Below are 14,439 nucleotides of genomic sequence, written 5' to 3'. Positions count from 1 at the left end.
CTGGTTATAGCTAGGGGTTTAATCACCTGTTCTCGTATACCTATTAGTATTTAGTCCTCAGACGTGGTTTAGCTCCATGGGTTTTTTGTACCTGGTTTAATTCCACGATTTTTTTTTCTATTGCTTTGAATTTTCTTAACTTAGTTTGTATTCAGAATTACTTTGAAAACTCGAGCTTTAACAAGCCGCAAGATTTCCTAATTTCCAAATTCTAAGTTATACAATTTTTTTCTTAAATTTGAAGAATGTTTCAAAGACTGTACTGAGGGTTTATATGCCCCTAAGCGTTCATAATTTATAAATATTCTAGATCGCTTTTACACAATGAACCTGTACTAAACAAGATTTAGTGAAAAAGTATGGTGTCGTGTTTAAACTACACAACAACCTTTTATTAATTCTAAGATAAATCAAAAGATATGGCTTTTAATAATTAAGCCTTACAAAAAATGATAACATAAACTAACTTAACAAATAGACCTTATTACTGATAGTATTTATTTAAATGCAAGGCATTCTAAGTTTGTGGAACTGCTTCTCCATTTAGCCGAACTAGCCTGAAAGTTTCTTCTCACAAAATTTCCACGATCTGATATGGTCCTTCCCAGTTCGGTCCTAAAACACCATGTTTAGGGTCTTTTTTTTTTTTTTTGGCTAGGAACACCCTTCGAAGCACCAAATATCCTAGTTGAAGCCTTCTTTCTTTGACCTTTGAAATGAAGTATCGTGTTACCCTTTATTGATAATGGGTGAGTTGTATCTGTGATTCCTCTCGCTGTTCTTCGATTAGATCTAGGGACGCATTTAGTAGGTCGTGATCCTGCACCTAGTCAAAGGTTCTTTGCCTGTGTGATGCGACCAAGGTCTCGACTAGGAGCATAACTTTACTTCCATAGGTTAGTGAAAATGGAGTGTGCCAAGTAGAGGTGCGATGTGAGGTTCTATAAGCCCAAAGTACTTGTGGAAGCTGTTCAGGCCATAAACCTTTAGCATCCTCCAATCACTTTTTTAGATTGGTCTTGAGAGTTTTGTTCACTGCCTCCACCATGCCATTAGCCTGAGGATATGTTACTGAAGAGAAACTCTTCGGGAGTCCAAAATGACATATTATATTTTTTTTATCACGAAGTCTAGCACTCATTTCAAGGTTACGGTCACTAGTGGTTCAGCCTCAACCCACTTTGTAAAATAGTCGATTGTGACCACCACATAGCGAACTCCTCCTTTTCTGGTTGGCAATGAACCAATTAAATATATCCCCTAGATTGAAAATGACAAGGGCGAAGAGGTCATAGTCAACTCCATAGGTGTGGCTCAAGCAATTGTGGAAAAGCGTTGGCATTTGTCACACTTTTTGAACATACGACCTCGAGTCCTTCTTTAGTGTAAGCCAAAAATAACCCTGCCTCAATAATTTCAAGGCCAAGCTTTGCCCCCCAGCGTGATCCCCACAGAATCTTTCATGGACTTCTTTAAGGATAGCCTGGGCTTCTTTGGGAAAAACACATCTAAGAAGAAGCATGGAATGACCTCTTCTGTAAAGAACTTCGTCAGCCAAAACATACCTCAGGATTTTTTACAAGAATTTCTGCTCGTCCTTGTGATCCTTAGGTAGTTTTCTAGTGGTGAGGTATTCCATAATTGGGGTCATCCAGGTTGGGCCTTCATGAATCATCTTGATTTCTCTTGATTGTTCCTTTATGTTGGGCTTGCTAGAAATTCAACTAGGACTACATTCAATGTGTTCGCCTCTTTGGTGGTGGCAAGTCGAGCGAGAACATCTACATTTGTATTCTGCTCGCGCAGAACCTGTTCGATGGAATATAATTCAAATTATGAGAATTATATTTTTTACTTTAGCTAGATAAGTTGCCATCTTGATTCCATGAGCTTGGTATTCGCCTAATACTTGGTTCACCACGAGCTGAGAACCGCTAAAGCACTGGATAGCCTTTGCTTTTAACTCTTTGGTAACCCAAAATCTAGCCAGCAAAGTCTGTTATTGGATGCGTCAAACCCGAATCTGAGAGCCGTGCAAAAACGATGGCCTTCGGGTGTGATCAAGATTATTCCAGATCCAGACCCGTGCTCGTTTAATGATCCATCGATGAAGAGCTTCCAAAATTATTGAATTGGTTCCCTCATAGGCTCATCCTATAAACAGGTACACTCAGCAATGAAATCAGCAAGAGGCTAACCCTTTTTGGATGTTCATGGTTTATATAAAATTTCGAACTGACTGAGTTCAATGGCCCACTTTAACAAATGTCTCGATGCTTTAGGCTTTTGCAATACCTGCCTTAAAGGTTGATCAATTAAGACGTATATGGCGTGGAACTAGAAATACGACCTAAGCTTCCTTGAGGCCAAAATTAGACAGAACGCGAGCTTCTCGATCAAGGGATGTCAGGATTCAGCTCCCCGAAGCCTCTTGCTTATATAGTATACTAGTTTCTGTACCCGATTTTCCTCCCAAACTAATACAGCGCTAACCGCGTTCTCAGTTATTGCCAGGTAGAGGTGTAAGTTTTCCCCAGCAACATGTTTTGATAGGACGTGGGGTTAAGCTAGATTCTTTTTTAAATCTTGAAATGTTATTTGCATTCTTCTATCCATTCAAATCGTTTAATTCCCCTGAGAAAATTGTAGAAGGGGAGGGGGACTTATCAGTGGACTTTGACACAAACCAGTTAAGGGCTGCAACTTTCCTAGTTAGGCTTTGAACTTCCTTTCCCGATCTGGGAGATGACATCTCTAATATCAATCTGATCTTCTCAGGATTAGCTTCAATCCCCCTCGAGTTGACAATGAAGCCTAAAAACTTCCCCAACGAGACCCAGAAGGTACATTTCTGAAGGTTTAGCTTCATATCGTACTTTCTTAATACAACAAAGAATTCTTCCAAGTCAGATACATGGTTATTGGCAGTTTTTGACTCGACGAGCATGTCATCAACATACACTTCCATGTTTTTTCCTGATCTGGTCAATGAACATCTTGTTTACCAATCTCTGGTAAGTTGCTCCAACATTTTTTAGCCTGAAAAACATGACTTTGTAATAGTATACATCGTGCTAGATCATGATGCTGGTGTGCTCTTGGTTTGCAGGGTTCATTGCGATCTGGTTATATCCAAAACACGCATCCATGAAGGACATGAGCTCATGATCTGCTATGGCGTCGACTAGTTGATCAATTATAGGTAAGGGAAAACAATCATTTGGACAGGCCTTATTGAGGTCAGAGAAGTCGATGCAGGTCCTCCACTTTCCGTTAGGTTTTGGAACCAGGATATGGTTGGCTATCTAGGTCGGATATTTCACATCCCTGATGAATTTGCATTTTAAGAGGTGAGCTACCTCTTCTTCCAAAGCTTATCCTCAACTGCTTTGTAGGTACATTCTTGTCAAAATTTAGCGTGTGCATGATCACACTCAGACTAATTTCTACCATATAAGCATGTGACTAGGCAAAGACGTCGAGGTTTTGCCTTAAAAATTTGACCATATCCCTTTTATGTTCAGCAATGAGACTTTTTCCAATCTTCACAACTTTTGATGTTGTTTCTCGATCGAGAGTTACCTCTTATAGCTCCTCCAAATCTTGGAGCTCAGATTAATCCTCTCCTATCCTTGGGTCAATTTCTTCCTATTGGGCGACCTCGTTTACTGCCACTTGAGGTTCTTCCGCCTCCTCAGCAACTACCATTGCCTGAGGCTGCTTAACTTCTTCAATTACCACCATGGTTTGCTGCCCGGGTTGTGATTTTCCCTTCATGGAAATTTTGTAGCATTCCCTGGCAGCAAGTTGGCCCCCTTTACTGTGCATATCCCTGAGGGTGAGGGGAACTCCATGGCTAAATGGCAAACATAAGTTGTGGCTTCAAACGTCATCAATGCTGGTTGCCCTAAAATGGCATTATAGGCACTCAGATAGTCTATTACAATGAATTCGAGCATCTTGGCAATAACTTATGCGTCATCTCCAATAGTTACAACAAGCTCGATCGTCCTAATGGTTGTCATTCCTTCTCATAAGAACCCATATAGAGTCGTGGAGGTCGCCTTTAGATTGGCTATTGATAGCCCCGTCTTTTCTAGAGTGGAACTGAATAGCAGGTTCACTGAGTTCCCATTATCGATCATTATGAGGGAATTGGACATGGCTAGTGTCCTCCTCTATAAAAATAATTGGTTCCATTCGTTGTTGCTTTGATAGTCGTTGTTTCAGAGTGAACACCATGCCTTCATGAGTTTTTAGCTCCTGAATATATCTTTTATGGGCCCCATTGCTTGTGTCAGCCAAGTGAGTTCTGCCTACAATCGTGGCTATATCTCTTCCTTTGATATGAGCAGGGATGGGTTGGCTTTCTGAAGCTGGGAGAGCTAGTGGTTGATTAGCTTGATGTCCCTGAGTTGGTTGTTGATTCTGCACAACTGGTGGGTTGGGAGCTACCCTATTCCGAGTGTATTGTGCTAACGGTCCAGCTCGGATGAGTGTTTCAATCTCATCCTTTAATTGATGAAAATTGTTAGTTTTGTGGCCAATGTCATTATGATAACAACAAAACTAGGCCGGATCACTTTTTGCCCACTGATTTCTCAGGGGTTCTGGCTTCTTCCATGGAAGGCATGCATAATTTTCCAGGTATATGTGTTCCCGCATATTCGTCAGGTCGGTATACGCGGTGAATATTGAGGTTTACTTCTCTCTAGCTTTGTTTTTTTTTGGACCCTGTCTGGTCTCCTTCACCGTTTCCCTTTATCTTGTTATTCCCTGCTTGGTTGTTATGGGTAGTGAGTTGAGTTGTAGCTGCAATATTTGATACCCCTCCAGCGGGCTGAGTGGAAACTTAGCTAGTTCTGAACATTGCAGATTCTGCCTCCTCGAGATTTATCTAATCTTGTGCTCGGGCCAAGAACTCGTCTGTATTCTTAAGTCCGTCCTTTGGAGCTTTTTCAATAATTCACCTCCCACGGTGATTCTTGATTGCATGGCCATGAGCTTAGAGCTGTCATCAACGTCTTTAGCTCAAGCTGCTATATTCGTAAACCAGTTGATGTAAGCCTTGAGAGATTCACCTAGTTGTTGCTTTATATTAGCCAAGGAATCGACTTCTACTCATACTTATTTCGCTACTTAGAACTGTTTTTTGAACTCTGTCGATAGCTGTTTCAAGAAGGTGATCGAGTGCCTTTTAAATTTATTAAACCACAGCTTGGCTGGTCCTGTTAGTGTGGCTAGGAACAGGAGACATCGCAGGTCAATGTTGACATTATGAGCTCTCATCAAATTATTGAAAGTCCCGATGTGTCTCGACGACTCGGTTGTCCCTTATAGGATGTCATGTTTGGAAATTTAAATCCTATTGGATACAGAGCTGAAGCAACGTGAGGAGCAACGGGCTTGCGCTCCTCGTCAGAATCACAGTCGTCTTGATTTTTTGCCAGACAAGAGATGCTTCTTTTGCTCTTCCATTAGAGAAAGTCACTCAAGGGTTGGATCCTTCACTTCCAAGTTATTTGGGAGTTGATTATTAGCTCCTATCCCATTTTGCGCATTGTCTGGGTTATTGTCCCTCCAAGCTTAAGCTCGGTTAATCGGGATGTTCCCATTTTCATGCCTTATCGAAGGATTTTCTCTCGTCTGATTATAGCTCAGATTGTTACCGCGAGCTGGTTGTCCCCGTTGGGTGTTCAAATGATTGCATAAGTTAGACTAATAGTTAGAGCAAAATCTTTGAGCTGAATTCAAATGACTTAGGTCGGTTTCATGCCTTCGAGAGTGTATACTGTGAAAACTTTCTGACCTACCCTCACGATGGATTTCTGTCCAGTACTGCCTTCTGCAAAGCTTACCATTTGTGGCTGAGGTTGTGGGGCTTGGTTGTTTGCATGAACTCGGACCCCAGTATCTCGAGATTGTGAAACATATACATCCTCTCTAGGTACAAAATTTATTTGGTTATTCCTGCAAGCTGATACATTCCTTTGTGGTAGTAGGGGTGTCGGATGACGAGTAGGAAATGGTGGGTGCCTGATTGGTGAGGAAATTTGCCATCCATCAAGGCGCACCAAACTAGGTTTCCCATTATCCACTCTAATATATCGAGTTGGTAGTAAAGTTTCCTCATTTATTTGTACCTGACTAGCTGGTCGAGGTGCTGGAGGACTGATAAAGACTTCTGCTTTCCTTGACGTGGTCCCTGCCTGCCCCATCTGATTAGGCTAGTTTGTGGCAACGTGAGTTGCCTGCTCATTCCTGGGATTATGGGCAGGATGGTTGTTTCTAGTAGTCTGCTCTGATGGCATGGAGCTCAGAGTTGCTGTCCGAATAGAGCGACTCACATTAGGACACACTTGCTCTCCTTCCAACATTGTCGTTGGTTATAGCAAGGGGTAACCTATCGCCATGGTTGTCGTCCTTGTTTTGGGGCTATTTTCTAGGATGATGAGGTACAATGGTGCCCTCTCCAACACGGTTAACTATACAAAATTCTCCTTGATTTCAAGGTCTCTTAGACTCATTGTTGCACTTTGAACGTGTTGTCACCATAATGACAATGGGATGAATTTTTTTTGAAAATTTTAGTAAACCTAATCTTTCTTTCAATGAAAGCACCAATCTATTGACGCGGGTTTTCGCCAACAATAGATTAAGAAATTTGAATAAAGGAGATTAGGCTTTTGTAAATTATTGTACCCTAAAAACTAGCATGGATTCAACCACTCAATCCTATGCAACCACCTTGCAATAGATATCTAGCCCTGAATACATATATCATAGGTACACGGGGTCCATGCACAGTGCCAAAAAATACAAAAGGATCCTTACCTTCAGGCTCAAAGGTTACCATTTTCCTTCTGCAATCTATGGTTGCCCCATACTTCACTCACTAGTACATACCCAGAATCCTTTCAAAGTCGGTCATAACCAACTCTATCAAATCAACTAACAACTCTCTGCCCTCTACTGTCATTGGCAATGATCTGACCTGTCTCATAGATACTACTAACTCCCCAGTGGGCAATAAGGTCCTGAACCACACAACATAATAATCACATGGTCTACACAATCTATCAATAATTCTACTAGCAACAAAAGAATGTGTAACACCAGTGTAACGTCCCAAATTACCTAATAAGGCTTAGGGCCTTGATTAGGGGGCCAGGATGGCAATATATGGAAGTATATGCTTATATGATATATTTGTGTATGATTATGTGATTATGTGAGTTATATGATAATATAACTAGTTGTGCATGTTTAGGAATATTAAATATGCATGTGGGCCCATTTCTTATTAGAAGGGCAATTTTCGTAAATTGGCCCGTTATGGGCATAATTGTATATATGTGCATATATATAATATATATGAGAGACCACATTATTATGTGGGTTTATTTGGGTTACTCGACACGAGACGATCCTAGGGGGAAAATTTGCAAGAAAGTCACAACGGGACCCAAGACCCGAATCGGGGCAAGTCAAGGGGTATTTTGGGTATAGAGCTCAGTATCGGGTTATCGGGAAACAAAAATGAATAATTAAGGATATATTTGGAGTTAGTGAGATTAGAAGGGAATACTAGGGATTTTGACCATTTTGCCATCGAGGACATTTTTTGTACCTTGAGCGTCAGGATTAGCTTAAGTAACTTAAGCCTTAAGGAAACAAAACAAAAACACCACAAACACTTGTAGCAGCTCACTCAACCGACCCTATCTCTCTCCCTCATTCTCTTTCATTTTCTAAGTGAATTGCTTGAGGAACAAAAGGATTTTTGGCTAAAAACTTGGGGATTGAAGGCTTGAACTTGGGAATTCGATTGACTATAGTTTGGGGGACTTAAATCACAGTTGGGGTAAGGTTCTAATCTATGCTTTTACTGAATTCTATTAGAGATTTTGGTGTTCTTGAGCTTGTAGCTCAAATGTTGGACTAATGAGTTTTGATGAGTTTTTCATCCAGTTTTTATTTGGGTTTTGTTGTCGGGAAGATATTAAATCTGTTATGAGGATTGAATTGTTGTTTTAGGGTGGATTTAGGTTAGTTTTGATTGAGTTTGGCTGGGGAAAAATGGAGGAATTTTGGGTTTGCAGGGTCAGGTCACGACCTTGTTCTTGGGGTGCTGCAACCCAATCGAACCCACTGCCCTTGGGGGCTTCTGTTTGGGAGGCGCACCGCAACCCTCAAGGGTAGGTTGCAGCCTGTGTCCCATTCCTAGGAAGAAGAGGGCCTCTGAATTGAGGGGTGTGTCGTGACCCTCAAGGGCAGGTCGTGGCCCACTTGGGCTATTTTGACCACCGTGGGTTTTAAGAGACGGGGATTTATTCCTAAGGGCTCGAGATCAATTCTACTACCCGATTTAGTAGAATTCAAGGTCCCAAAGACTAGAACTCGGTTCAGAAGCCTTTATTAGCTCATTATGGATGGAATCCTATATTATGGTTGTGACTAGGTTATCGCTAGGGGGCTCAGAACCAGGATCGTGCTCGAGGGTCATTTTTATTTTACGCTATACTTGGACTTGAGGTAAGAAAACTGCACCCAATACGTGATATATGTGATTAGGGCTTGGGCCGACTGTTAATTATAATTATGAATAGGGCTCGGGCCCCTTAGAATGAACATGTTTAAGTTATCATTTCGCTTGTTGATTAAGCATACTTGAATATTCTGTACCTGATTAAGTGTTATATGACTGTTCGCATGGTTTGTGTAACTAGGGCTTGTCCCCGTTGAGGAGCATGGTTATTACTATGTTTGCAATTACTTGATGACGTTATATGATTAATATGTATGCATACATGTATTTTCTGAAGTATGCTTATCTATATTTGTTTTTATATCTGTATCCGAATTCCTAATTCAGGGCTTGACTTATTAGTCAAGGACGACAATAGCACGTTGCGCGCTGGTCGAAAGGCTTAGGCCAAAATCAGCAACATACTATTACGTTGGCGGAACCAATGGTCATTGGAAAATAAAAGTGTTTGGCTAGCTCTAAGGCTAGTTACCCAGAGCTAAGGGCGAGGGCCCTAGGTGATTATATAGTCACATAGCTAGGGCATAGGGCCTCGGGGTTGACTCTATGGTCAACTATTCAGGGCAGTGACCCTAGAATGGTCAAATGACCATTTATTTTTAATTGTATGCCTGCATGAGTACGTTATTATTGCTGGGCATGCTAGATGAGTATATGGAAATTTGTATTTTCTGTGTTTAAGTTTTGTTGCTGAGCCATGGCTCATGGGTGCTATGTGGTGCAGGTAAGGGAAAAAGAAAGCTTGACCAGCCATGAGTTTGAGAGCTTCGGTGGCGGTGTGTACATATGCGGTTGTTCGTCCACCATGACTGAGGATATCTCAGAGGAACTAGGGTTGTAGCCCTAATTTTTCCACTTATGTCGACCAATTATAACTTTTATGTATATACACCCTTTTAAACGTTGTTTGTAATATTTTGGGATCCCATGTATGTATGAAACTTTTTAAATAAAAGTCAATAGTTCCTTTGGCCAAAAATTTTAACCCTAACCCTTGATGTTAACCCTAGTCACACATTTATAACCAAATGACTTGATTAGCAAGTCTGACACAATTTAAAGTACATAGTGTAACGGTCCTGGATTAGGAGGATGTTACAACTTGGTATTAGAGCTGTCAAGGTTTAAGGGTTCTTGAAGACTGGCAGGGCATGTACACTCGCCACTAAAGGTATGCTCGACTATGGGTTCAGTAACTATTTATGTGGTTATGTGCTTAACTGCTTAAATAAGATATAAATGCCTTATTTGCGTGCCTGTTTAGGAAGCATGAGATAATATGATAGGACCAGGCCCTTGACTGTTGCATGAATGGTAAAGAACATGCTTATTAGCATTTTTATTGCTTGTGAATGCAAAGGAACCGCTTATTAGCGTTATTATGTGGACATGTAGGTCAAGATATGCTTATTAGCGTTATTATTTTCATATAGGTCAGGAAATGCTTATTAGCACCGTTAACACTAGCATGGATTAAAGAACATGCTTATTAGCATTGTTATACATGTGCAAATATTTGAATATGTTTATGTGCATCGTTAATTGCTTATGAATGCCAGAAATGCTTATTAGCATTGTTATGTGTTGATGAATATCAGGAAGTGCTTATTAGTACAATGAATGAGCATATTATGTGTTGGCATGCTTATTAGCATTGCATGTATTTGTTTGTCTGTTTGATCTTGGACCGTCAGGCGGTAAGAGGTATGGTTATTACTTACCTAATGACCAATTTGATCACTGTAGAGTGGGTTAGATATCAGTATGAATCCTCAAAGGTTAGAAAGGTTGGCTAGCCAAGAGATACAGGCCAGGGAAGGGAATGACCAGGGCTAGGCCCCACCCCAGCTCCAAAAAACTGGCAATAGGTGCTTGCTGGCATGTAAGCCATATTAGAGAGGCAGGAAGAAGAGATTCGCCTCTTAAGACAACAATATGTTCTAGCAGGGAACCCATAACCCGCAGTACCGGCAATGATACAACCAGAGGTACTAGCGGTAGTGCAGCCCCAGGCAGGGGGAGATAGATGGGAACCCCTGTATGAGAGGTTTAGGAAACAACACCCTTCAGTTTTTGAGAGCAGCTCAAATCCACTGAAGGCTGAGCAGTGGATGACAATGATAACCACCATCCAGGATTTTATGAGGGTAGGTGGTAATGAGAGAGTGGCATGCGCCACTTACATGTTTTGAAAGGATGTCCGAATATGGTGGGAGGTGGTATCCCAGACCAGAGTAGTAAACACCATGGAATGGGAAGAGTTTAGAACTTTATTTAATGAGAAGTACTACAATAATGCAGTTAAATCTACGAAGGCTGAAGAGTTCAGCAAGTTACTTCAAGGTAACATGACAGTGAATGACTATGCCCTGAAGTTTGATAGATTGGCAAAGTTTGCCAAGGATCTGGTGCCCATTGATGGGACCAGAAGAGAGAGGTTTATCCAAGGGCTACAACCTATGATAGCCCAAGATGTTCGTATTACTACTGTGCCAGGATTGACCACCTATGCACAGGTTGTGGAGAAGGCGCTTACAACTGAGAGTGCAGAGAACAAGATCTGGCGTAAGAATGCAGCCAAAAGGGATTCTAAGAGGCCGAGACCTCCATTTACAGGCTTTGACAGGGGCGGAGACCTGAGTGACCAAAAGAGAAAGACTCTAGATACAGTTTCAACTCTAGGGCCAGATAGGTTGCCACGGGGCATACAGATGGGCCAGTAGGGTGGCAGTGAGACTTGGAGAGCATTCCCAGAGTGTACCCGGTGCAGAAGGCGCCATATTGGGGAATGTTTGGCGAATGCCTGTTTTGTTTGCAGCATTGTGGGACATTTGAAGAAGGACTGCCCGAGAGCCATAAAGGAATAGCCCAAGAAGGTGGACAGCCTGATGCCAGCTCGGGTGTTCACCCTGACTCAGGCAGAGGCCGAGGCTAGTCCCTTGGTTGTTACAGGTCAGCTTTCTAGCACTGGAACCTTTTATACTATATTGATTGATTCAGGTGCTATGCACTCTTTTGTTGCTAGTAGGATTATAGATGGATTGTGTAGACCATGTGACTTTTATCCTGTGGGGTTTGGTACTATGCTACCTACTGGGGAGTTAATGGTTTCCAAGAAATGGGTTAGATCACTACCAGTTATAGTGGATGCCAGGGAATTATTAGTTGACTTGGTGGAATTGGTGATGACTGATTTTGACATAATTCTGAGTATGGATTGGCTAGAGAAGTATGGGGCAACGATAGATTGCAAGAAGAAGATGGTAACCTTTGAGCCTGAGGGTGAGGACCCCTTTGTATTTGTTGGCACTGGGCATGGACCCCGTATACCTATGTATCTATACTTAGGGCAAGAGAACTATTGCAGAGGGGATGCATAGGGTTCTTAGCTAGCGTGGTGGATACCACTCAGGTCGTGCCAGTGGGACAAGGACATACCCGATTAGTCTGTGAGTTTTCAGACGTGTTTCCAGAGGATTTTCCAGAGTTACCTCCACACAGGGAGATTGAGTTTGTGATTGAATTAGCGCTAGGGACAGAGCCAGTGTCTAGGGCACCTTATAGGATGGCTCCAGCTGAGCTAAAGGAACTAAAGGTTCAACTACAAGAGCTACTAGACTTATGTTTTATCAGGCCTAGTTTCTCGCCATGGGGTGCACCAGTTCTCTTCGTGAAGAAGAAAGATGGTTCTTTGAGGGTGTGTATTGATTATAGAGAACTGGACAAGTTGACTATCAAGAACAGGTATCCTCTACTAAGGATTGATGATTTGTTTGATCAGTTGCAGGGTAGGACGGTATTCTCCAAGATAGATCTTCGATCCAGTTATCACCAGCAGAGGATCAGGGAGGAGGATATACCGAAGAAAACTTTTCACACCAGGTAAAAGCATTATGAGTTTTTGGTGATGTCATTTGGATTGACTAATGCCCCAGCAACATTTATGGATTTGATGAACAGGGTGTTCAAGGATTACCTAGATTGGTTTTTGATCGTCTTTATCAATGATATACTAATATACTCACAATTAGAGATAGAAAATGAGCAGCACCTTAGATTTGTACTACAGAGGTTGAGAGAACACGAGTTGTATGCAAAATTCAAGACATGTGAGTTTTGGTTGCCACAGGTGACTTTCTTAGGTCACATAGTTAGTAAGGATGGAATTATGGTGGATCTAGCGAAGATTGAGGCAGCCAGAGATTGGCCAAGATCGAAGAGGGCTTTAGAGATCAAAAGTTTCTTGGGATTGGCAGGTTATTATAGACGCTTTGTGTAATGCCCTGGGTAGCCAAGACCGTTACACTGTGTGTTTATAAGAGTAGAGGATTTGCTATTCAAGTCATTTAGTTGAAAACATGTCACTAACTATTGATGAACTAGGGTTAAAAGGTTTTGGTCACAAAAGATACATTTCATTTAAATAAACGTTTTATACATGGGATCCCAAAAGTAATTGAGTTTAAAGGATAGTTTACAAAGTTTTCAGATATATACAACCACTGGCCACTCTAAGGGAAAAACAAACATTTAAAGTTCTCCTGTTCCTGTCCATCCCTTGACCATGGCGGCCGAGCAGCTGATTATGTACATTTCGCCTCTAAAGCTCTCCAAATCCGGGCTGATTAAGCTTTCCCTTGCCTTTACCTGCACCACGCAGCACCCGTGAGCCAAGGCCCATCAAGAAAACTATATTATCACAGCATGATGAATGACAATAACCAGATAACATATAAAACATAACCGTATACTCAATCATACATAGCATTCACATAGTCAGACATTCGACATACCCAAACTCATCAAATCAACATTAACAACTAAGTCATATAATAATTAGGGTCGACACCCTTAGGTTGTACCCTCTGTTAACCCCACTGACTCTGGTCCGCTTAAATCGAGCTCAGTGAATATTAAGTTGTCCTCAGCTACCAGTGGCTGAGCTGCGCCCTGTGCGCCAACATTAACTCCAGAACTCTTAGGCCGTTTGTTTTATATTCACATGGCCTAATACCATCATATAATAATGCATACATGTATAGGGAACCCTTAGTCCCATCATAACTCACAACTGGGTGCAATTTTCTTACCTTTAACTCCAAACGCTTTGATTACAAGAAATGACCCTTGAGCACGATCCATTTCCCGAGCCCTAGCGTACACCTAGTCACAACCAAGATAAGGAATTCCATAAATAATAATTGAATAAAGGTTTTCGATCCAAGTTCTAGCCTTCGGAACATCGAATTTCACCAAACACGGTAGTGGAACCGATCCCGAGCACCCTAGGTTAGGTCCCCGCACCTAAAACCTTCTCAAAGACAAAAATGCCCTTAAGAGCCGCGGCCCTAAGCCCTCTGTGCCATGGCCCGCCTCCATCCAGAGGCCCAACCTCCCCAAACAACAGACACGGACCGCGACCCAGCACTCCCCATGCCGCGGTCCGCCCTTCTTCTTCAGCTCCCACCTATTCTAGAGGGTCGCGACACACCAAGAACAGAGCCGCGGCCCAACCCCTTCGAACCAAGAAAAATCACCATTTCTAACAGCTAAACCTCACTTAATTTAACCCAAAACCCTCCCAATATGAGACTTTAATTATCACAATAATTCTAATATACTCCCAGCAACAAAACCCATAGGAAAACTAGCTTAAAAACTCATCAAAATCACATTTCAATCCTTGAAACCCCAAAGCTCAAAAACTACCTAGAACATCCAACAATCCCCATAATTCAAGTGCTAAACCATAATTAGAGACTTACCTCTACTGAAGAACAAGTCCACCAAGTTGTTGCTGAGCTAATTCCCAAGTCCTTAGCCTCAATTCAATCTTCAATATCAAGAACCCAAGAACACTTAATACCCAGCCAAAACTACAGAATTTAGAT

This window comes from Humulus lupulus, chromosome 2, assembly GCF_963169125.1.
Source record: "Humulus lupulus chromosome 2, drHumLupu1.1, whole genome shotgun sequence".
Lineage (NCBI taxonomy): Eukaryota > Viridiplantae > Streptophyta > Magnoliopsida > Rosales > Cannabaceae > Humulus > Humulus lupulus.
Note: the sequence above shows the minus strand (reverse complement) of the source record.